This window comes from Erpetoichthys calabaricus, chromosome 6 (genome assembly GCF_900747795.2).
Source record: "Erpetoichthys calabaricus chromosome 6, fErpCal1.3, whole genome shotgun sequence".
Classification (NCBI taxonomy): Eukaryota; Metazoa; Chordata; class Cladistia; order Polypteriformes; family Polypteridae; genus Erpetoichthys; species Erpetoichthys calabaricus.
In genome coordinates, this window is record NC_041399.2 from 91,880,535 (window position 1) to 91,907,878 (window position 27,344).

Consider the following 27,344-nt stretch of genomic DNA (forward strand, 5'->3'; position numbering starts at 1 on the left):
ACAAAAAAAACACAGAGACATAGGTATTGTGGCAAAGGTGTTTTATTGGCGCCGACCCAACACAGACTGACACCAGAGGCACAGGCAAAATAAACAAAAAGATTTTATTTTTTCTTCACCTGTGGGGCACCTCTTCCCCTTAATCCCCACAGGCACAACACAGTCCCAAAAACACCACCAAAGAAAAACACCCAACACACACTCTTCTTTTCCTCCACTCCTCCCAGGGCAGCTTTGTCCTCCTCCTTCCGACTCCGGTGCCCTGAGTAGTGGCTGCAGGCTCCTCTTATAGCCCACCCGGATTTACGAGTTTAATCTTAGGCTTTGGTAATTCTAGTGTTAATGAATCTTATGCATATCCAGAAAGCAGAGGCATATAGTTACATCATCTGTGGTAAAGAGAGCACAGATCAGGGTGGCTATTGCCAAATTCAGGAATAGGAAAGTGTCAGGGCCTGGTGAGATTCCAGCAAAGACACTCAAAGCTTACCAAAATCCAGCTTTGTAAGTGTTCCACATACTCCCTTTAATAACCCAGGAGCAAATGGACTACAACAGAACATTTGATATTGTAGACAGAGAGATGCTCTGAAGCTTCTGCAACATTATGGAGTCCACAAGAAGTTCATAAATTTAATCAGGAACTTTTATGAAGGAAAATTGTGTAGAACTCTACATGAATGGCAGCTAAAGGAGTGCTTCTACATCAAGGCTGAAAATCTACAACAGTGCCTACTTGCACAATTTTTATTCCTCTTGGCTGTTGATCAGGCCATGAAGCCCATCAAAAGAGGGAATAGAAATGGAACTCTTTAGATCTTTTGGAGCCAGCTTGATGACCTGGATTTCACAGATGACAGTGCACTGCTGTTCCATATTCAAAACAGATGCAGGAGTAGTCATTAGACCTTCTAACTGTTTCAGCTAATGTAGGATTCAGCATTCACAGAGTCAAAACAAAAATCGTTAATATTCAATTCTGACTCTGAAAAGCCACTGGGACTGGATGGAGACTCCTTGAAGTGGTAGAGTACCTTATATACCTCAGCAATTTAGATAGGCAGGGTGTGACAGTGGAGAATGTTCAGCAATTCAAGAGTTCTGTATTTCCAAATGTAATAAATCTGAGTTTCTAGCATATTTACACTCTGTTCATCTTGTTTTTGGAATTTTTAAATTAATTTTTTGATTATAAATTCTTTATTTTTATGATGCCATTTTGTCTCTTCTTTTTGAATGAAATTTTTGACATTGATCTTTGCATCGATGCAGGCATATTTTATATAGTTTCCACGCCTGTTTCCATTTGCATTATCTGTGATATATTATGTCTGTCATGTCATTTGTCTGATGGTGGCACATCAGATCTTATTAGATCAGATCATTTTTAACAAACAATTAAGTTTATATTTATGTAAAAGGCAAACAAAACACATTAGTCTGAGAACTTTGTAGTATTACTTTTGACTAAACACTTTAGTACTGTGTTCTGGCTTTACCATTTGACATTGACCATTTGTTTTGTTTAATTGACTTATACTTGTGCTAAATAAAATAATGTCTTCAGCATCTGTTTTTCTGTCTACTGGTCATTTACACCTGCCTTTCTCCAGGTTATTATAACACCAAAGAAATTAGCCAGTCCACCAAAATTTTCAAATACAGTGGCCCTAGACCATCAACAATATTAACCTGTAGCAGCAAACACAACCATGTCTCATGGAGAAAGAGACATTGGGGATGTATGGAGTGGACAGAAGGCCATAATATAGAGAAAGAGAGGAGGGCAAAGTAATACCTAATGTAGGGTCCTTGATGTGAATGTCTTGCTGACAGGAACTGGAGAACATATGCTGGAAAATACTGAGGGTTTTTCCTCCAGGAGGGCCCAATTAGAAACAATAGCTAAGGTACCAAAGAAGCAATATCCTTCACAGAGAAAGCAGGCTCTTGGGTTATGAGAAGTGATCAATGGAAAATTTTAAATTTGGATCTGGTGACATATGCATTTGGAAAGCAGACACCCCCAAATGCCTTGTGCAGCTGCTCCAAACCCAAAGTGTTTCCACATTAGATCTCCACAAAGTCAGACTCAAGAATATTAATACAGTATCTAATTCTCAAAAACATTACACATGTGCATTTTTTAGGCTAAATGAAACAGTGAGAACCTGGTATGTCATGTAATGTGATGTTATAGGTAACAAACGGGTTGACGGGTGTGAGTGGTAATATTTTAATTCTGCAAAAGTTAACAAGTAGACAGCAGAGAGTTACATCATGATAAGAATAAATAACTAAGCACTGTTGTAAACAAGCAATTGGAATAACAAGCCTTTGCCAAACAATACCTAAGATAACATTTATGCTTAATTCATCAGTCAAAGATGGAATTGGAAAAATGCTAGCACCAAGTGTCATAACCGGAGGTAACTGTATGTCAGGAGAATCAATCAGCACAACGAGTTCAACAGATGAGGCTTCTTTTCCATATCCTCCTTGCCCAACCCTTTCAATTGTATAATGACCATGAGCCTATTAATAAAGATTTTACAGAGCAACTTGACAGCCCCAGATCCAAATAGTAATAACAATATATTGTATTTGACAAGAAATAAGTAAATAATAACATTGCTTTCTCAAAGTGCTTCACAAGTTAAATTCCACTGCAGTTTTCCCCTGAATTCCATCAAACTGGCCGGCTCATCACAGGTTTAATTTAATTTGATATCTGAGAAAATATTTGTTTGAATAGTTACTGACTTCAGCAGAGAGGCAGATGAGTTTGAAATACAGTAGAACATCCATGTAGTGTTTTTCTAGGGACGTACAACAAAAAAATCTGTTAACAGCTGAAAAATTTCAAGGATTTCTCAGAATCACATTAGTACAGGTCTTTTGCGGTGTTTGGGTTTTTTATTTTTTCAATGCTGTTTTTTTATGATTAATAGCTATGATTGAGTTTGAAGTGTCCTGATTTGGTCTGCTTAATGTGTGCAATTTTTATTGTTATTTTGTTGTTTCAGATTGTTAATCCTTTTCATGAATGCTACCATGCTGTTGATAGCAACTACGCTGTTGTTAAGCCATTGTGCAGAACATGGCATTTAATATTTGAAACCCAAAAAAAGCTCTATTCATACTACAGCTCCATTCCCATTTTTTCACATAAACATGACACAGATCTGACATTTTTGGAGAAGTGTGATTAGTTAAAAAAGGAAATGGAGTCAGAACTTATTAGAAAGGGTTTATGCTGCTCTCTAAACAACTATTTTGCATCCAGACTTGTCTCATTGTACTGTCATTGGTCCTGTTTTTTGCCCTTTTGGCCACTTGTTTATATGTACAGAACATCGTCAGTAATAAATGTGCACAAACCAATAGATCTGATCTTTCACTTCCTGTTTTTCTTCCTTGCCATCACAAGCTCATGATTTAGAGATGTTCTGCACTGAAACAGTGTAAAGTAGAGCAGCAACCAGCATCTCTCTGTCAAAATTGCTTTATTCATCTTGTGCATATGGGACCTGTTTCCGAATAGACATCTATATTTATATCATATTTGGATCAATCACAAAATGAATATGAACAGTTAATTAAAATCAGGTTTCAGCCACAATTTGTTTCAGTGTAAACATAGCCTTAAAATACTTGAGCTTTTCCAGACAATGGCCGTATTATGTTCAACAGCAGCATCCAAAAAATTTGAAATGGGTGAATTTTCTTAATATGGGAACATTAAGTCAGAGTTCCCTTGTAAATACCTTTTTCAGGGGGCGGGGGCACCTCCACTATTGTGAAGAAGCCCACTAATTTTACACTATGTCAGTAGATGGGTTCAGAAGAGGAATGTTTTACTAACATGCTGGAATTCTATGAGGAGGCAACAAAAGGATATGATTAAAGTGGAGCACATGATATTATTTATCTTGACTTTCAGAAAGCATTTGATAAGATGCCACATGAGATGTTAAGCATCAAACTAAAAGAAGTGGGAGTTCAAGGTGATGTTTTTAGATGGGTGCAGAATTGGCTCAGACACAGGAAGCAGAGGGTGATGGTGCAAGGAATCCTATCAGAATTGGCCGATGTTAAGAGTGGTGTTCCACAGGAGTCAGTGCTAGGGCTGCTGCTGTTTTTAATATATATACCTGTAAATGATTTAGATAGGAATATAAGTAACAAGCTGGTTAAGTTTGCAGTTGATACTAAGATAGGTGGATTACCAGATAATTTGGAATCCATTATATAATTACAGATGGACTTGGACAACATACAGGCTTAGGCAGAAATTTAATGTCAGTAAATGTAAAGTATTATACATAGGAAGTAAAAATGTTAGGTATGAATACACAATGGGAGGTCAGAGAGTACACCTTATGAGAAGGCTTTATAAGTCATAGTGTGCTCTACAGTTGGAAACTTGTTAAGTGTAAATTTCACACAAACATTAGGAAGTTTTTCTTTGCAGAAACAATCATAGACACTTGGAATAAGCTACCAAGTAGTGTGGTAGACAGTAAGACTTTAGGGACATTCAAAACTCGACTTGATGTTTTTTGGAAGAAATGAGCGGATGGGACTGGCAAGCTTTGTTGGGCTGAATGGCCTGTTATCATCTAGATTGTTCTAATGTTCTATTGGGTTTGAAATGTTGAAGCACCTACTGTGATTTGTTTAATTGGGTAGTTATGAAAATCCCAGATCTTAGGGAACTTTATGCAAAATATCCTAATAACTTTAAGAGCATTGATTTAATGTTTGGGTCCCCTGTGTCATATTTATGAAAGCTTGAATATATTGTTGTAAAAGATAAACTATACTACAGTATATATGATGGGTAGTGAATACCGAATGGGGCATATAAGCAAGATAAAATTAACATAATGCTCATGTCTTACTGTGGTAAGGTTAGGTGTTGACATATTATCTTTATTTGACACTGCTTGAAGCTCAAATTTTCTGAACCTAAAATGGTCACGAGATAGCTGTTCATATACAGGTATGATTGATAAGGAAAACCCATCATATTAGTCTCTTCTATAATTTTACAGCTTTTTCCAGAAACATTTAGGAGAGCCCCAATCAAGTACCTCTCACCAAAAAACAAAACCATGCCAAAAACAAAGTTCTCTTTAAGGAAGATCCTTGTATCTATCAAAAGCAGTGAAAGACATTGGGGTTTAATGCTCAGCAAAGTGTGAGACTAAATCAAATAAAAAGGGTATAAGTAAACAACATAAAAGTAATGCTTGGGTGCCAGGAGACAGGATTGCAATGTGACCCATACAAACAAAAGGATTATTGTTTAAATTATATTAAATTAACTTTCTACCTCTGTAGGACAGGGTAGATATCTTCATAGCAGCAAAGCTATTAATCAAAAATCTTACCACTCTAAACGTTTGAACTTGGGAAATAGAAAGTTGGAGTACCCTGGATCTGTCTGTCTATGTGTTTTCTAGGCAACTTAAAATATTGAAAATTCTAAGCAATCTGTATAAAGTAGAAGATGTCAAAACCTGGCACAGTTATAAATAGATTATGGACAAAGGCATATATATTATATACTGTAAATCTCTCACTGAGGGAAAATACATGAATAATAGTTTCAATATGCCTGCTACATTTTGTAAGTAAAAACACTTTATTTTGAAGAAGGCTTAAGAGTTAAGGTGTTACCAAAGGATTTTCATGAAAGAACACTGCCATATTTCAGGAAATATTGCTAGGTTCTAGTGCAATTATGAAAAGCCTAATGGCAGGATGGGTAATCATTAATAATTCTCTTTTACAGTTTGAGAATAACTAGTATAGTTCTTTATAACATTTGTGTGGATTTAGCATGCTTTAGATACAAGATTTTTTTTTTGCTATGAGGCTTCAGTTTTTCTCCACCACATTCAGTGAGAGCTGGTATGCTACATTACTTATAGGTACTGTACATTTTTCAATATAATGCAAGTAATAAAAAAAGTCTACTTGTACAAAAAGCTGTTTTCCATTGCCAAGGTCTAGTGTGTTCAAATCTTGGTACATACGGCTGAAATGGGGTTCTCATGCAGGGTTGCTAGGCTCATATCCTAGAGGTCCTTAAAAAATGACTGCTTCTCTGGACCATGAGGGCCAGTTGTATGTATCTGGGTATGAGATGTGGACTCCTCCTGGTGGTCTTTAATGCAATGTGTACTTAACAAAGTCTGCTGAAAGAGGTTTAACAGCAGACCCAGCACACACTGCAGCGACTATAACTCACACATCAACCTGGTCTGTCTAACAGCAAAACTTTCACCAGGGTACATGAATGACGGTGAGTGTGTTAAATATAGCAGATTCTTTAGGTTATATTGGTGTTGAGTTTATGGCACCAGTTTCACTGGATAAATATTGTATTATTTGCACTGATTTAATTTCTTTGTCTTGCTCTGGATGACAAAGAAGCAACCAAAAATACTACGTTTTTTTCCTGGTTACACTCTAGTTAAAATATCACATAACAGCAGCAAACTAATGTTCTCATAAATTATTCCAGAAGAAAAAAAGACATCTGTGTCTATGATGTGATCTAAGTTTTAATTATTATTATTCTGCAGTTATGCATTATGGGTGGCATGGTGGCGCTGTTGCCTCGTAGTAAGGAGACCTGGGTTTGCTTCCCGGGTCCTCCCTTCATGGAGTTTGTATGTTCTCCCCGTGTCTGCGTGGGTTTCCTCCAGGTGCTCCGGTTTCCTCCCACAGTCCAAAGACATGCAGGTTAGGTGCATTGGCGATCCTAAATTGTCCCTAGTGTGTGTGTTTGGTGTGTGTGTGTGCCCTGTGGTGGGCTGGTGCCCTAACTGGGGTTTGCTTCCTGGCTTGTGCCCTGTGTTGGCTGGGATTGGCTCCAGCAGACCCCTGTGACCCTGTGTTAGGATATAGAGTGTTGGATAATGGATGGATGGTATTCATTATAGATCTATAAAATACATCTATTAAAGGTAAATATCATAAGTAATAAAGCAAAAAAAAAATCTCAAAATGGCAAATAATGCTGGTCAGATTCATATTTTTGTTTTTCTTTACTGAGATGCACTCCCATGTTTCCTCAGTATCAATGCAGCAGTTTTAAAAAATATTCTTGGTGTTTACTCCTATGGCTATAAGCTCAATAAAATGTATACACCTAACAGATGTAGTCTCTAAAACATTTGAATACAGATGTTGTTCTATTAGGTGAATAAAATAATTACAGTATGTTTAGAAATGTAAAACCAGTAGAGAATCTAACAGTGTGCAGGCAACTGAAATATCAGATCCCTTAAAGTCTCTTTTTTCTTTTTCTCAATTCCTTCCTGACCATAAACTACTGTTTACTATATTTAACAGGTATCCTTCCCAAATTATGCATAAATCCATCAGTAAACTAAACCAAATGCAATGTAACAGATGTCATAAAGCCTATTTGTGAAAATTTATCCGGCTAAATGAACACCTTAACCTGTATATTGGGAAACAGACTGGCAACATGTACTAGAAAAATAAACAGGCACATCAATAAATAAAGTGTTTATCTTATTTTCTTTCACTGTTCAAACTTTCATGACTTTTTATCCATCTCCCATATGAGATAGTCAGTAAATATTTGCAAAGAAGATGATGCTTTTATAAATATTGCTTTTTTTGATTGAAAACTAACAAAAACACTGGATGCTTATCATCAATTATAGTAAGGTAATATGAATGGTAATGACCACAGAGAAGAATTTGCTTGGGGCAACAAATATGTTATAAAAATGCATTTACTTCTCATTTAGTACCACTTTTAATTTAGAGCTTACACGTTTTCTTTAAACCTAATCAAAAAAGCAGATAAGAAAGGAGCTGACCTTGACATGATCAAAAATCAGAACATCTTCCATGGAACATATTGAGAGTGGTCATCTGTGGCTTTCACACAGGACAGACACCTTACAGTAAACTGCATCAGTAAGAGTCCTGAGTGTACATTAAAAATATTTGTGAATGGAGGAACATTCTACTGTACGTCAATTACAGATTAGTTTACTGTTTCAAATTTAGCTGGAGTGAGGTCACTTCAGATTATTATTTTGTATACAGCATTTTCTTCTCTTACACATCCAATAGTAGCTTTCATTAGCAAACAGATTCTCAGTAGTCACCAACTACTGAACGGCATCAGAGTTGTGCTCTCTGTACAAATGGCGATGTGGCAGACTAAGCATCACATGACACAAACACACCATTACAAAATGTTTAATAAACAAGAATATGATAAATAAACTTTCAAAACTGTTTACCCAATTCCCAAATGCACCCAAATGTTACATTTTCTAACTCACTTAAAAAATAGCAAAAGTGTGAATTTGCTATAATTACAATAAGCTTAAAAACATAGTAAAAAAAAGAAATGCATTTTGACAGTTACAGCAAATATCTGTAATGGTTATGTGTATATTTTCCTAATTTTTAAATTTTAAATGTGTGTATGTAAGGCATGATTTACTTTTTTTGTAACTTTATATTATGAACATTGTGTGATATTTAACTTGGTATGAATATGTTGCAGTATAGTTGTGACACAAATGGAAAATGGAATTATTTTTTACTGTTCAATCTTTTGGTTCGTCCTCCTTCCTAGTCTAAATGTCAAACTCCAACCTTGCTATCGACATTTATGCAAAACCATTTTGTAGTATTTGATAGTTACTTGAATTTTGGTTCACACATTTCCGCATGCGCTCAGATGTACCTACCACCCATGTAACACTGCCAAAAGCCTCTCCCTACCCCTCACTCTGAAGTCCATTGTGTTTGTGACCGCACAACTTGGTAACAGAATTTAAATTTTAAATGGTTTTCCTTCATTAGTATCAAGAGACTACAAGCTCCGAATGCAATGGGCAGAGCCCATCCTTAGAACAAAAGCAGTCACCCGATTTGACCTAATTTGTCCTAACTACGCTTGTTTCAGGATCATCATCTCAGGAAGCCTGTCTCTGCTGTTTAGGCCATATAAAACCACAGGATGACTAAATATTTTGTAATTTGTATATTTTAAAAATTCGTGAATATTCATTTTGCTCATCTGTTAGGGGTTGGCCATATGGATCTTCTGTCTCCATTTATTCTTCTATGTAGCACCCTCTGCTTTCAATCCAGTATCTCAGAACCTCTTGCTAACAAGTCTTTCCACCTAAATTTTTGCTTCCCTCTTTTTCCTTCCACCAAATATTGTAATGATTTTATAATTGTGTTGTCCCATCTACTATGTATGCATCTGACCTCTGCCATTTTATGAATGTTTTCATTTTATTTTCTGATAATGAGACTTCCAGCAGCCATTTTAGCAAATTTAGCACATGCACCTTATTATTGTTCTAAGGAACAGCTCCTCATTCTTTCTAATAGCTTTCACAGCCATAGAGCAACACTGGTCAGACTACTCTCTTATACAACTTAAGTTGGTTTTCTTTGATCTTTTGCAACTCTTACTTTTTCCTTCCACTTTATCCATCCTGGTCCAACTGCCTCCTGTTATTGCTGTTTCACATCCACATTTTGCTTCAAACACATAGTCCATACATTTCATTTGTCTCTACTTTTGTTCTTTCATCCTTTCTTTAATGCACACCATAACTTATGTATTTCTGTCTTTAAAGACCATTGTCATCTGTTATTTCTGTCATGTTATGTTCCAGCTGCTCCTAGTTTCCCTCAGCAGTACACTGTTTACTAACTTGTGCTACAATTTTTCCATTGTACTATGTCCACATCCAGTGTACAGAGGCAATTATGGAGTCCAAAGTTATCACATTGTGCTGAAAACAAGTCAAGGGAGGCTGTACTTAATTCTGCATAACAAATGCGAGACCTCCTCTGGAATATTGAGTGCTGTTTTGAATTTCATATTACAAAACAGATACAGTACATCAGCACTCGAGAAAGTTCAAAGATGACCTGAAAGACTAAGAGAGATCCCATAAATCAATTCAGTTTGAACAATCAAAGATTAAAAGATGACTTACTAGTTATTTAAAATTATAAAGGGAATTCCAGCTTTTATTTTATAATAAATTCTTCCATTAGAACATCAAGTTGTAAATAGCATTAGTAATTTGAGGACCTGCAAATCTTGACTTGATTTTTTTTTTATTTGTTTTTAGTTTTGGTGATTAAAGATTGACAAGCTAGGTTCAGCTGAATAACCTATTGTCAAAACCTTTCATATGTTCTTATGAATTTTTCAGTTTGATGCTATCTTGTAATATTATGATGGTATACACTATGAATGCTGCTATGTAAAAAAGGTAAAACTGATTGACAGAACAACACTGCTTTCCAGTGGAGTATATCTGCTTGTCCATTAATAATAACCCAGTTTTTTCATTATCATGCACTTTTTTGCTTCTGGATGATGTGATGAATGGTCTGTGGCGTAGGGCAGGATTTTAAATAAATAAATAACAGTAACAGTAAGTCTTTGGGTGGGGCATGATAGTGTGCAAGGAGCGGCTTTAGCACAGGACGCGGGAGCAGACAGTCTTGCACTTTGTGCAGATGTGCAGGATCACCTGTGACCCAAATTAGCACTGGAACTGTCATTGCTGCAGCTGTGCCTCATCCCGCTTTAAAAAGGGAAGCGTGAGGTTAAGAGGGAAAAAAAGAAAGAAAAGAGAAAGAGAAAAGAATGGAGGTTAAGGAAGAAAGTGTAGAGCAGGCAGGAAACAGGGAAGAGATGGTGCAGGAGTGAGGAGGAAGAAAGCCGGGAGGAGGAGAGCTCCAGGAGGACAGCGTGTGGCTGACTCTCGGGATTGCAGTGATGGTTTGCTTCTGCTGAACGATTTAAGGGAGCGGGAGCAACCAGGAGAAATGTAGCTCCACATAAGTCCAGGAAGGCAGCTGGAGTCAGCGAGAGAGACTCAGACAGTATGTCTTTCCTTGGTCCATGAGAGGGAAGGTCCCGAGCCTAGGTTTGGATTGAGAGCCCTACTGTGAGGTCATGGAAGCAGCAGGGACCCGGTCCTGTAGACCGCAGGTGAAAGATGGCTGTGTCTGTCGGGTAGGCACCTCCTCAACTGCAAGGTCCATAAAGATAAGCAGGGGAGACAGTGATTTTAATGGACTGCACTAGGGCACGTGTTTCAAGGGACAGTTTCCTGCACTGTTGGTTTTAACATCGGGTTTTTAAAGGAATATTTATTTGATTGGATTTTAACCTCCATAGGGAGAGCTTTCTAATGGGGTATTTTAATTTATTAAACTTTATATTTTCTTATTTATTTATTGAACATTTTGGACTGCACGTTTTGGACACTTGTTTTAGTTGGTTTTTAATAAAAGCACTGAGCACTGTTTTGCCATCCCCTTGCTTGGTATGTTTGTCCTCATCTGCTCAGCTCATCCCGGTCATAACTATCGGCGGTGGCAGGTTGAAGAGGCTCCCGGTGGTACCCGGTAGCGTGGGGCCGACCCACACCTTCACAGTTGAGTGTAGAGGTGTTCAACTGGGACTCCACAATCCTTCATATAATTAATATGCTGGAATTCTATGAGAAAGAAACAAAAGACTATGATAAGGGAGGTGCATATGATATTATTTACCTTAATTTTTCAGAAATCTTTTAATAAGACAGGCTAAGCATCAAACTAAGAGAAGATGGAATTTAGGGTGCTGTGTCTAGGTGGGTGAAGGCACAGGAAGGAAAGGGTTGTGGTGCAAGGAACCTTATCAGAATTGGGTAATATTAAAAGTGGTGTCCCTCAAGGGTCAGTGCTCGGGCTGCTCCTCTTTTTAATATATTTAAATGATCTTGACATGAGTATAAATAACAAGCTGCTTCAGTATGAAGATGATAACAAACTAGATGGAACAGCAGATAATCTAGGGACAGTGGTGGAAAGTTTTTGAGGGTGAAAATCAGATAAATATTACAAAGTTTTGTTTTTTTCACACAAAGAACCATTGCAAAGTCTAATAAGTTACCAATTAGTGTGGTAGAGATTAGGACTTTAAGGGCATTCAAAACTTGACTTAATATTATTTTGAAGGAATTAATTGGATAGGATTAATGAAATTTGTTGGACTGAATGGCTTGTTCTCATCAAAATTGTTCTAATTTTCTACTATATCATCATTGCTAACAATCATTCCAAAGAGATAGAAACAGTCGAACACTCCAGGGATGTGTGTACATTATGGGCAATACAATTACTACTTAATGCTAATATCTGAATGTGAATAATTTAAATTAATGTCTCTAATCGTAGCTCTTTTTTTTGTGGGTAAACCTTCTTCATTTTTATATTAGAGCTAAGAGATCTCTTCCTCAAGGTATTGGAAAACCTTACATATATACTTGCCTAATGCTAAACATGCCTCATTTACAAAATTTGAGGTAATATTAATTGTGAAGAATTAATTTGTTTGTAAGTAACTGTGCCTGAATATGATTCTTTTTATTTGCTATTTTTTAAGCGCACGCTTCTTTCCATATCAGTAATTATGCTTTAGCCGTGAAGTCAAGACAAGTCAAACTTTATTTATTAAGCACTTTTAAAACAGCCTAAACTGAACCAAAGAGCTGTACAAGGTAAGGTAAAAGAAACATTTTATATGTATATTGTGATGGACGTCCGGCAGCTCAACCCGGACAAAACCCCCAGGACGCTAGATGGCGACTTCCCTGCAGCTTAGTGGTGCCCCAGATTCCCGCAGGGCACTATAGGAGACAGAGTTCGGCTTCATAGCTCTGCTGGGTACCGTGGGTGCCACCAGGGGACGCTGCAGGGAGACATGGGGATTTCTGTTTCCAATATAGCCCAGAAGTACTCCCAAGTCATGGGGACAGAAGGACAGAAGTTCTTCCGGGTTGAAAAAAATACAAGTCTCCATCTGACCCGGAAGTGCTGGTGAATCACATGGACGGAAGAACAGAAGTACTTCCAGGTCAATGACTATATAAAGGACTAGAGAAGACCCAGCAAAAGTGAGTTGGGAGGAGTGTAACGGAGCTTGCTGGGAGTAGTGTGTGTGCAGAGGAGAATTGTATTATTTAGTGTTGTATTGCCTGTTTAATGTGGCTGTGGTGCTTTGAAGGCACATTACAAGGAGGAAAAAGAAATTAAAATACTTCTTGGTGCTTTTACCTGGTGTCTTGGCGTTTGTCTATTGGGTGTGAGGAGCGATAGCGCCCTCTAGTGTCACAATATATATAGTCAAGCTTGGGTCACAAAGTTGCACAGGAGAGTTCCAAGGAGTAGAAACTTTATTGCTGTTCTGCCAGTTACAAACACCAGTCTCTTACAGAGGCAAATCGGCCTCACAGCGAACAGCTGTCAAATGTTACGCACCAGCCCTGACTTCTGCTCAAAAGAACACAAAATCTTCTTTATCAGATGGATCAAGCAGGCTGGCGGCAACAGCCGGAGTGGAGGAAGTCTGGGGGAAAAGAGACAAAGAGTGAGAGACTACATGTTGGCCGTGGCTTGATCGTTTAAATGTTTGTAGCCCTGCACAAGGAGCAAGTCACGCAGAACACCAGCAAGCTGGCAGCTGATAACCACAAAGAGGTACTGAAAGAGTGTGTTTCTTTTCCATTGAAAAAAACTGTTTAAGAGGGTGTTTCTGAAGGGCTGGTGTGTCCGCCAGTGGCAGTGGTCACAATATGCACATTACAAAATCATAATCATGACAAACTGTACATAAAAGATATACACAAAATGCATACACACTTACTGTCATGAATGTACACGAACCAACATATACAAACATACTATATACTGCTGAAAAAATTAAGGGAACATTTAATCATCACTGTCTATCACCAAGTCAATTAAATTTCATGGATATCAATCTGTCCAGGTAGGAAACATACACGATTGTGAATCAATTTCACCTGCATTGGTAGAAATAAAAGTCACAACAGGTGCACTGGAGAGGCAACAGCAAGACAACCTCCAAAAAGAGAATGGTTTTGCAGGTGGTGGCCACAGACAATTGCTCTCTCCTTATCTTTCCTAACTGATTCTTCTCCAGTTTGGCATTTTGCTAGTGTCGTTGCCACAACTGGTAGCATGACGTGATACCTGCAACTGATTCAGGATGCACAGGTAGTCCAGCTCCTCCAGGATGGCATATTACACATGATGTCACAAGAAGGTTTGCTGTTTCTCCCAGCACAGTCTCAAAAGCATGGAGGAGATACCAGGAGACAGGCTGTTACACAAGGAGAGTAGCAGGACAAGAATTTGTTCCTTTGTGTGAGGAGGAACATGAGGACCACTGCTAGAGGCCTACAAAATGACCTCCAGCTGGTTACTGATGTGTATGTTTGTGAGCAAACTGTCAGAAACAGACTCCATGAAGGTGGCATGAGGGGCCGACGTCCTTTGGTGTAACCTGTGCTCACAGCCTAACACCGTGCAGCTCAATTGGAATTTGCCAGAGAATACACAATTGGCATTTGCACCATTGGTGCCCTGTTTCCTTCACAGAAGAGAGGAAGTTCACACTGAGCATATGTGACAGATGTGAAGAGTCTAGAGACTCTGTGGTGAATGTTATGTAGCCTGCAACATCATCCACAATAACCGTTTTGGTGGCAGGTCAGTGATGGTCTGGGGAGGCATAACTTGGAGGGTCGCATAGAGCTCAATATAGTAGGTTATGGTACCCTGGATGAAATCCTCAGAGCCATTGTCAGACTTTATGTTGGTCTGAGCCACTTAATTCTTTTCCAATGCTGTCTCTGCCCTGGTGTCTATATAAACACACAGAACTTTAGTTTCTTTATTACATCTTGCCTGAAGAAGTGGCCTCAGTTGCCTCGAAAGCTTGCATATTGTAATTGGTTCAATTAGCCAATAAAAAGTTACATTTTTATTTACTTCTAACTGCATCTTACTGTATTAATAATTAAGATTGGGTCACATGATGGCACATTGGTTTTCCCTATACCTCAAAGATACACACGATCCATGGATAGTTTACTGTACATTTGCTGAGATGAAGGTACCTTGTTTAAGTTTAATTCTTGTCCTGCCAAAACTGGATACAGGGACAGGATGTGAATTGAATGAACATGGAAGAATTGCATGTGTTGGTTGAATGAAGCTTGAACTACACTTTGTTATATGAGCTAGGACAAACAGGATACTGTGGATCCCAAATGCTGGTGACTGTAATTGTGTCACATTTCAAATGTATGACAACTCTACTAATTAGGTGAATGCTTTAAAAGCTTCATTGAGAAGAGAAGGTTTCATTAGTAACTAAGTGAATGCTATGCTATAGTTTGTGCTGGATTCCTGTGATCAGTTTAAAAAAAATCATTATTTTTTTTGTTTTAAAAAAGCCTTTTACCTCAAGCATAAACATTAAAAATGTTTATAGTATATTTATGCTTCATAATGGTAAGAGCCCTAAGATGTGTATGTTAATTACAACAATAAAATTAATCCCTGTGTGCAAGAACAGATTTTCCTGTTATTGATCCCTGCAGATACAAAACAGGCTCCATTTTCTCTTTATCCCGATGACTGGCAGAAAAATTAAAAATAAATGAGTCCATCTGGATGCCTTTAAGTATGTAAGTAGTAAGAACAGTTCAGAGTTGCTTTACTGTCCTCTTAGTATAAAATGGATACCAGATCTTTCATTTCAAAGACAAACAAACTCAGAATAAATCGCAAACACTTTAATTGAAAAACTTAGGCATTAACATCAGACACACACAACCATTTTTGCATGTTGGTTCATTTCTGTTAGAAACGAGCTGTTCTCATTTTCACTGGGGACTGTACTGATTCCATTATTAAAGTATGTAATCAAGAAAAATATTATATGCTTTAATGATTCTAAAATAAAGTAAATACAAGCATACACATAGTACATAACTTGTGTATCTGAAAATATCCTGTCCAAATTTTGCATGTAATGCTGCCATCATCTGGTTATTGCTGTAGCTAAATCTGAATTCAGAATCATGGAAGCCATGTTATATTATATTATGTAAGTTTCATATCAAAAATTCATCTTGAAGGTTACTTCATGCAAACATTCTTAGGAGAAAAAAATATATAATAACTGTCATTATATTATTATATGTATACATCATATTCATATTCTGTTAACATTATTATAGTATTTCAATGGACTGTGTATATTTATGTACAAGCTACAGTGCCTGAGACAGTACAAACACCTGTTGTCCGGATGCTTCACCAGTCAGAGCTTTATGGGAAAGAGGCAAAGAGAAAGCCAGTGTTAAAAAAAAACACCTACAACTCATCTCGGCTAGACCTTGCCAGGAAGTGTATGGTAGAGTCTGAAATCAGCTTGAAGAATGTTAGATGAGAGCAGAATTTAGCTTTTTGCCCAATCAGACTAAACTCCATGTTTGGGGTAAGCCAAATCAAAAATACATCACCTCCACCATGAAGCATGGTGTTTACAGTATCATTCTGTGGTGATGCTCCTCTGCAGCATTCCCTGCTTGTGAGGGTACAGGGTAAAATGAATACAGCAAAATATAGGGAAATCCTGGGTGAAATCCTGGATTAAAACTTGATGTGGTCTGCAAGAAACCTGTACCTTGGGAGATTTGTTTTTCCAGCAAGACAGCAACACTAATCATAAAGTAAAAAATACAAAGGAGTGGTTTAAAAACAACAATGTTAATGTCTTGGAGTGACCGACTCAGAGTCCAGATCTAAATCTAATTAAGAATTTGTGAATGGACTTGAAAATTCCACCTGTAGTCTGACAGAGCTTGAGTCATATAGCAAAGAAAAATTAGGACAAATGGCAGTGTCCAGATATGAAAAGCTGAGAGAGACTTGTCCACACAGACACAAGGCTGTAATGACTGACTAAATATTGACCTAAGTTGCAAGGGGCGAGTACTTATGTGTTGAACTATATTGTGTTTTACACTGTAATTAATTGAGTGCACTTTGAAGAGTTCTGTTTCCACCTTCTCATTAGTGCCTCCTATTGATCAATGTCAAAAGAGCCAAAATAAATCCACTGTGATTCAATGCTGTACAACATGGGTGTCAAAACTCAAGGCCCACAAGCTGAATCTGGCCCTTGAACCTTTTTACTGCGGTTTGCGTCAGTATTCAAAACATGTTGCATAAGGCCCTTGATGACCATTAGCTTTCCCAAAAATTATCTTTAGTATGTATTTCATATATAGATTCCATCCATAACTGACATTTACATTTGTCATTCAAATGCCTCACTATGCACAGCACCACATCTCGCAGCCACTAATCTGTAGTTACAATGAAAATGGTGTGCTCATAATAACCCATAATAAAAAAGAAAGAGATGTTACACTGCCATAAAATATGTCAGTGTTTCAATAAAATGCAAAAAAAGATGAAAGAAATACTACCTCGATTTTAAATGCACCACTGCATTCATTTTTTAAAGCTACACAGGAGTCAATTCCATTTACCGGGTCTTCTGCTGCTTACCTGTCCTACACAATTCTTTTGTCTGTTCCTTTATTTGATTGACCTATGTGGATAGAACATGCATTTGTATTTCCACTGTTGTTAAACATGATCATAATCTGTGGTCTGTGTGCTCTGTCACCAGTGCATTTACAATGCATCCATTTTTATAACAAGGTCAGGTGTCATTGATCATGATGCATCGAACAATGCTGGAGTAAATGGATGTTACTTTGCTTTAGAAATAAATGCTCAACTGTGTCCAGACTGCCACTCTCCCTTTATATGCTGACCAGGACTCCCTTTACAGGTGGTCTTCCAAATTTCAAAGTGCAATGTACTAGGTGTTACATAAATACTCTTTATTTTCTCCAGGTGCAAGTTTGTAGTTTTATTTTTGTTTTACTACTGTGTCCTTTTTAGCAAGTGTGTCCTTTATCTACTCTTTCACCCTTGTTTTGTCATGGTTTGATACACATTTTGGATACACATAATACAAAGCGCAAAGCATACAATTATTCAACTTAAAATCCTTAATTGAGCATATTTATCTCATTTAAAATTGTCCAAAATGCTTCCAGGGCAAGATCCAACCTGTGAACGTTACAATCGAGCTCTAGCCTCATTGGACCACAGGTTTTGTGCACGCACCAAATTAACATCATTTTGAACCAAAATCTTTGAATGCCTATGAGACAGCCTTGGTGTCGCAATCTCTCCTAACAGCTGTGTCTGGTGTACGCCCAGATGAGCTTAAAGTGGAGAAGGACAAACAAACTGTAATTGCCTTTACTTCACTATTAGCACGTAGACTTATCTTGCTCAACTGGAAGAATACTAGCCCACCTCTTTCAAGTCAGTGGGTAACTAATGTTATATACTATTTGAAATTGGAAAAAATGAAATTCTCACTTAGAAGATCTGTTGATAACTTTTTAAAAACCTGGCAGGATCTAATTAATAACATTTTAGAATAAGCATTTATATTAGGGAAATGGATTTTCTCATTTCTATTCTTAAAGATTTACTCTGGCTGTTGGCCTCCCTTTCTTTCTAATGGCATGGGGATTAAATTGAATTTAGTTTCGTCAATTTGGAGTGGTTTACATGGAATGTTAATTGCTTTTAATAAATTCACTAAAATAAAATAAAAGAAAAAAGATTTTTTCTTTCAGTTTTTTCCAGTATTTTTTTTTTGTGGTTTTAGGATCACTCGTGTGTTCATTATAAATCCTCAAAATTTGAGGAATCAGAATACTCCATGGCTGGAGTTCTGCCTGATCACTGAACTGGTCAGCATACACTTTTCAGCCTGCATATTTAATATGTAAATATTATGCCTGTTTTATATTATTATTATTATTATTATTATTATATCTTAGTAAAATGTAAATAATCTGTTAGAGAAAAATATATTAAACCCCCAATCACACAATATAGCCGTCACGTGAGTCCTTTATAGTTAAACATATTATTATTAATTATTAATGCTGGTATTCAATTTGTAAAATGGAACTACCATCAATCAATTAACATACCCATTATGTTAAATTGTTGTATTTATATATTATTTGCATTTGCATATTTTGTAAATAAAATATACTCAGATGCTAAAAGTCTGCTAAGTCAAATTTTATTCATTTACCTAATATCTATAGTAATCCACTAGTTTTCTTTGGCATTATTTATTAAAAATGGGGGGAGAAGACTGGACAGGAGACAGCAAAACACTATTACTGACATATTTTTTTCAACTCAAAACTGATTTTGGTTCCATGGCTGCTGGTATCTTCCCCAACCAGCTGTAATGTCAAATTAAAAATATGTATCTATATCTATCTATACTTCCTTAGAAGGCTGGCGTCCTTCAACATCTGCAATAAGATGCTGCAGATGTTCTATCAGACGGTTGTGGCGAGTGCCCTCTTCTACGCAGTGGTGTGCTGGGGTGGCAGGATAAAGAAGAAGGATGCCTCATGCCTGGACAAACTGGTGAGGAAGGCAGGCTCTATTATAGGCATGGAGCTGGACAGTTTGACATCCGTGGCAGAGCGACAGGCGCTGAGCAGGCTCCTGTCAATCATGGAGAATCCACTGCATCCCCTGAACAATATCATCTCCAGACAGAGGAGCAGCTTCAGCGATAGACTGCTGTCACCGTCCTGCTACACTGGCAGACTGAGGAAATTGTTTCTCCCCCACACTATGCGACTCTTCAATTCCACCCGGGGGGGTAAACGTTAACATTATTCAAAGTTATTGTCTGTTTTTATCTGCATTTTTATTACTCTTTAATTTAATATTGTTTTTGTATCAGTATGCTGCTGCTGGAGTATGTGAATTTCCCCTTGGGATTAATAAAGTATCTATCTATCTATCTATCTATCTATCTATCTATCTATCTATCTATCTATCTATCTATCTATCTATCTATCTATCTATCTATCTATCTAAAGAGAGAAGAAAGTTACAAGACAGACATGAGCCCAAGTGTACGGTTGTAATTAGCAGAGAGGTGCCTGTGTGTCTTGTTTGTAAAGAAAATATGGCAATATTTGTATGTTGATATATTCCAACCTGCACTGCATATGTGACATGTTATATTAGGTGCTTAATAAAACTGAGTTTGACATCCCTGCTGTATAACATAATATGTGAAAATTTTAAAGGGAAAGAGCAATTTTATATAATAAGGGGCAACTGACTAGCAGCAGTTAATCCAGGGACTTTTGCATCTTAGTGTTGTTATCTAGGTTTTCGTCTGCTGTTTTCAATTCTGCATATGGGTATCTAAAAGTACTTTTTCATTATGACAATAAAGTCATCTCTACATATTTTTGGACCTTTCTTTTTCATGTTTGCTGCCATTTTTCGCTTACATTTCATGACCATGTCCTTATTACTGTACTTGCCGTTGTCCATGTGATATGGAAGTCAAATGACAAACTTCAGTATCATGCTCTCCCTATTTAAGATGGGAGGTTGTGTACATGGCATCCATGTATCAGATTACGTTTTACAACAATATAAATATATTTTGTAGGTTAGTTAGTGGAAAACTATTGAAGATAACAAAATGACCTTTGTGATACATCTCTCTTCACTTTGAAATTTGTTTCTTTGTTTTGGGCTTTGACAATCAGAATTTTACCTCATTTTGGTATTCAGACCCATTACCTCTCCCTGATCTCATTTTTATTCTGTCCTACCGTATAGCTCTTTTTCTTAGCACTGAGGAAACTACTCTGCGAGTACCTTTTGACTAGATCTCAGTTTTGTTTACTTCATTCTCTTGATATTTTTGTTTTGACCTCAGCCAGTAGTAATTTTTTGTTTCCAACATATCTTCTGTAGTTGACTTCCTTGGTTACATCCTTTCTTTATCATGCTCAGTCTGTATCATATCATTACACCTAGACAGGACCCTAAAAGAAATATTTCCTAAAAAGGAGAATAAAATGTTGAAAAAATGGTGATTTAATGCCCAAGCACAATAGTCAGCAGCAGCTACAGTCTTATTGGCATGGCAACCTGGGGCCACTAGGGAGAGCTACTGCAGAGTTACCTCAGTACTTTTATGAGGGTTAAGATTTGATGGAGGTATTTCACAAACATATGAACTTCACACTGATAGTACTCCCTGGTTTATGCCTAAGAGACCTCTACAGTTCTTCCCAGGAGAACTTGGAGTTGGGTGAAAATGAACAATTTACTACTTGGTATTGAGAAGAATAACGAAGGCAGCCATTAACCAAAAGTTTTAAGTGCAAAGGCTGTATGAATACGTGTGAACACTCATTAGGTCGAGTTAGGCCTTCCTTATGTATAGTAGGTTCCAAAGCAGCATAGTGTTTATTTGTCTTTACCTTTTCCCCTAGGTTTGAGTTCCATCTTTTCTCTGTAACCTTGCATTGCTTTTAGACATCTCTTTTTATCATATTGTTAGTCTCTACAGGTTGTTGTTCTGGGCTATAGGGTTAACTCACATGTATTTATCTTGGTCACAATATATATACAATATGCAATATAGTTGTGAGGAGCTTATGTTAAAAATACTGAAAGATATTAACACTTAAAAGGTAACATTTAATTTGTATCATTTTCTAAAGATGACAAAGGGATCTGTAGCAGGATGTTTTTAAATTGTAGGTGTAGTTTTATTTTGTGATGGTAGCAATTAAAAACAACAATAATAATAAAGTATTTTAAATATAACTATATATTTAATATGGTCGGATTTTTGCCATGGGTAACATTCTAATGTCAGAATATAATTGAATAACAGCAAGAATGATTACAAAGCCTATTTAAAGAATACTAAATCACATTGTCCTTTATTACTCCCATTAAATCAATGCTAAATTTGTTTTTAAAATAAATTAGCACTTGTCTACAGCATGTGCTACAAAAAATGGTTTCATTTGAAGGTGTCTTGACCAACAGTATTAGTAGAATTGCCTCAGGATGAAGGAACACCTTTCTCAATGATTATTCCACATCAACTGATGGAAAGCTTACACTTTATTTAAGAAAGGTGAATAGGAACTTTGAAAAATGACAAAAGTATGTGTGACATATTTGGACTGTAGAAAAGAAAATTGAATCTGTTTTGAAGTTCATGAAACATAGTTTGATTGGTAAGATACTGTCTCCGTAATTTTAACCTGAAAGAATTTTTAGACATTGTAGACTTTGGAAAATTTCTAATGTTTCTGCTAAAGAAGACTGTGTAAGTGACAGGAAAATACATCAGTGCTTTGTACTAAAGGAAAAGCTAAAGAAAACTCAGATAAAATTAACCATGTATTGATCATCCTACTTGGTTACTTACAGGAAAGTGCTAGCCTTCTTAAAAGCTATACATAAAACTCTGCAAGTATTTGATCTTTTTTAATCCTTTACATTAAAAACAAATAGTTTCTCCTTGGGGTTTTCTTACTAACTCATATGATGTCTTGAGCGGTAAGTTACACCCTTATATGCAGTGGGATTGGGTGGAGATGAATGGAGAAAACTAGATAAGGGAAAGTAAACTTTGGACTGCAATAACTATTGCTGGACATAGAGTGTACAGGTTAAAAAATCATAGCTTTGCCGAATACTGTATGTGAACCAAACAAAAATGTGTTGCACATTTAGTAAATGTGTTAATTGTTTTCTGAATCATTAGATAGATAGATAGATAGATAGATAGATAGATAGATAGATAGATAGATAGATAGATAGATAGATAGATAGATAGATAGATAGATAGATAGATAGATAGATAGATAGATAGATAGATAGATAACACTTTATTTGTTCCCGAAAGGAAATTAAAACTTCAAGAAAAAAATAAATATAACAAACCACAACTCCACTAAACACAAACAACATCCTCTGGCTTGAATAATAGGAGAGTCTCTGCCTTTTGATAACAAGCCACAACTCCACAAACACACACAATATCTTCTGGTTTGGATGATAAGAGAGTTGCTGCCTTCTGATAACAGGCTTGCAGGTAGAAGAAAGATGTAGTTAGATCTACACCGTTAATATTTGGACAGAGCCAGTCCAGCTTGTTGTGTCCAGAAATGGAACATGCTGACAGAAGTTTGTTCTTTCCAAAGTTCACCTGGCTGAAGTCAGCAGCATTCTAGGGCCATAATAATTCATCATGAGAGTGTTAACAACAGAGTGAATAATTTTTGTTCTTAAGTTAATAAACATTAACAAGAATGATGTAACTTATCTCCCTCGGCAGTAATGTGGACAAATCCAGTCAACATTTTAATGTTTTGGTTACAGGTTTTAGTTCACATTGTAAGGTGTTCACTTTTTTACTATTGTTCATCTCCTTCCTGCCTTTTCCATTCCATCTGATCATATCAGATAAAACTTGTCCAGCAATAAAATAGAGCTTGAAATAAAAAGTTTAAGCTGGTTCCCTACAGTACCCAAAATGCCATGGTACCTGAACTCGCTATTACTCAGCAGGAGATGTGACAATTCATCCAACTTCTTTACAAGAGATTCGGCATTCCTCATTAAATGGAAGCAGGCCAAATCTGAAAACTTACCACCTTACTTTTATCCGTGCACTAGGTATTTGCCCTTTCCATCATCTAACAAGTTCCTGTGATAAGGTGTAATAGAACTCCTTAGGCAGTAGTGATCACAGTATTACAAGGTGAGTACGGAAATATTTAACATTAAAATTAATATAAAATTAAGACTCCGCTACCCTGAAATCAATAAAGTAATTTCTTAATTGCCACATAAATCCCTCGGGAGTTGCTTCCTTTCTCTGGCTGAAATTATCTGTAAAGGTATTGTGTATTTTTCCCCAGGTATTTCAGTATTTTTCTAAGTATCCTGCTACTCAAGCACACCATGTGCTGCTTGACATTCTTCTCAGTAACTCTGTATTGGCTCATAATAAGTGAAAATGTGTGTGTATGTGCACATCTGTGTGTATAACTGTGGCCAATAACGGACTGGTGGTCCTGTCCAGAATTTTCTAGGGTGGGTAGCAACTCTCAAGGCCTTCAGCTGGATTGAATGGGTTCAATAAAGGATGCCTTGTCTTTTATCAGTCAGAGGTACAACTAAACTCTTTGTGCAGGTAGCCTATTCCAGTCTTGTATGATTTGTTTTTACATACGTTATTTTAACATATTTGATTTATTTTTTTCCATTAATATCTCTAATTCCATTCCAGGTTTGCAGGGTGCAGCATTCGGTACAAACTAGGATTTAATCCTGGGTCCCAAATCAGTCTATTGCAGAACCTGTTTCTGTGGGTTTCCAGGGACTTATGTTTCTTTCAAATACTTGTAGGTATCGTCACTGTTGATGTCATCCTACCCAGGGCTGGTTTCTCTTTCGACCATTGTTGTTTCCAATAGAATCTAACTCATTACTTCCCTTCTAGATAAAAATCAGGTTCTTACAATATTCTGAATATTTCTGAACACTGACTGCTAAAGTTAAAGGATTTCCTCCAAAAATTGCTACAGGCTAGGGGATATGATTTACATGGAATTAGTAGGAAGGATCGTTTTTTATCTGTATATATCTTATAGCGGATGCAAGGATAGCACGTAAAGGTCTGCAGTTCTTGAGAACTCTCTAGTTGAATTGTGCAGATAGTGCTTTCAATATGAATGTTTATAGAATTTTCAGTCATTTGTTTAGGTAACGTTTTATTGATATGCACATATACCCGGTATTAAAAACACATTTTCTTATTGTCAAATTTCAAAGTAAGAAATGTCCTACCTGAGTAATAATTTTCTGTTAACTGTCTGCTTTGCAATAGGAAGGGGTCCAGATGCAAAAGATACAGAAGGGTTGTAATACATGAAGAAAGCATCCATTTAAATATTCAGAAAGCCAGACCATTATTTCTTTTTGTTTAGTGTGATTTTGTACTGCCTGAATTAAACAGGTTTGAATACAGATGGATGGATGGAAGAAAAGGAACTGTCAGTATAAAAAATTGAGATGAAATTTTTCTGTATTGGTGTGACTGGGACTGTGCCTCAGTGATATCTCTGATACAAGCAGGTCTCTTGATCTACGGCACAGAGAATCTACTAAATGCAAAATTAGACTTAATAAAGTCAATTACTTCTGTTTGTTATTTTTGGAATAATGAATGCATTCACTTGTCTTAATAAATTATTTTTAATAAAACATGTATAAGCTGAAGCTGTATCAGTGATACCTTGAAAATTTAGTTAAAATAAAAGTGTTGTGTGATTGGAGTGTTTGCCAGAGGCAATTGGGAAGTGAAACCACACACATACACTAAAGGAGACTGTAGACAGTTTCTTTTTCATGCTGAAGTGAAGTGTAACTTGTCAAGATGCTTTTCAGATTAAAAAAAATATTGGCTTCAAGTCTTTTGCAGCTTCAGCTTGTTATAGAGAAATGTAAATAAAACATTTTTCACATTCTCAATAAAGTTAAGCTGAAGCATTGCAGCATACATGTTCAATGAATGATAAAGATGGGATTAAAAATAGCAACACATTCTTTCATTGCTATAAAACTGGAAAATGAAATAAAAACTTACTTATGTAATAAGTCAGCTACACTTACTATGACTCCTTTACCTAAAGAATGGTGCAGCACATTGAAATCTTGCACAAACTAGACCTTAAGCTATTTTAGCAAATCTGTGCCATCCATCCCCTAAGAAGGTTATGCAAAAGACACGTATAACTGTTTGCTTCACCACTAAAAAGTCGATTAATGTGGATTGTTCTGCTGATGTCTCGCAATTTGATATGACACACAAAACTGTTTGTTGCCTATGTGCTTGGGGACCGTATTGTGCCTGTGGGAAACAGAAAAGGTGTTTCCCATGAGGTGAAGAAAATAAAATATCACGTATGCTTTGAACTTCTGTCCTATGCCTGTCTGTGTTGGGTAGAGTGGCTGGTACACCCCCGGTTGGTTTTACTATATATATAGTTATATAGCTCCCTGAATAGTTATATATATATATAGTTATAGCTCCCTGAATTAGCACATTCATCCTACAAAATGGTGCCTTAAATTCAAAATATACTTTGACTGCACTCACTTTTCTATAAATGAAAGGTAAATGTTCAATTCCTTATATTTTATTGTTGCTTACACCTTTTAGTTTTATACTAATATGAATTCTGCACAATCAGTCTTAAATATCAATTAACTGACAGACTCTTCTTCCAGCAGGCACTTCTGCACCTCATTTGTTGACAGCTCTGGCATTGTTTTAAAGATTTAAATCTAGCAATCATGTTATGCTCTTTTCAGATTTCCATGCAATTTCTGTTACTGTATGTCTGTATTCTTTAGCTTTCACATATAAATTTAAACAAATGGGGTATAAATTTGTGACTTTAGACATTTTCTTGCTAGCTGTCCTAATGCTTGCATCAAAAATACCCCATCAATAATTTTTTTGGAATGGTTTCTGAAACTCACAAAATATTTTTTTTTCAAACAGGACAAATTACCTACTGTTGTTCTGTAAATCGACATTCTGTATCTTTAACACCTTACTAGGTTCTCTGTCATTATTCATTTTCTAATGAAAACACAAGTTTTTTAAGGAAACAGATAGTGAAAAAAATGATACATTATGCAAGTTTAAAAATGTACATGGTACATTGCATTTTCAGTCATCTTCTGCATCTCCATTCACGGAACTTGCTTTCAGAAAGTGATTTGTTTCAGTTATTCATCCCTAATTTTCAAGTCCATGTTCTACAGGCCTGAATCTGAATGAGCTGCTTTCGAACATATCAGCTTACAGAGGTTATTACTTGTTCCATACATCATTGACTTAACATTTTCCATTGTTTCATTCCTTAACAATCACTTTTCTGTGCTTCATGAAGAAAAGCAAATGTTTTGAAACCCCATCTATTTTAAATTAATCTTGGCACGGTACAGTTCTTTTACTCCTTGTCATTTGTCTGTTCTTCTTCACATGCAATCCCCTTTATCAAACATCTGCTTATGTATTTCCTCCATTTTGAACATAATTTTTCTTCATGATATTTTTCTGCTGACAACTGTTCTCTTACATTTTGGCAGTGAGAGAAGCACTATCATCCCTGCATTTCACCTTGTAAGATAAGAAGTGTAACCTTTATCTAACTTCCTCAGATACTTGGACCTTATAGTCTTATCTTCATCCTTTGTTTTCAGGCATTTATACAACTAACATATGTTTACTTATACAGAATATCTTATCTTTTTAAATACACAGGAAAAGGCCTACTTGTTTACTATATGTCTAAATATATGAGGGTCGTTCAAATATAAACAGGGATTTATGAGCTACACTTTATTTATTGAGTATAATGAAATGACTTACACACTATTTTTCTATGCAGTTTCCT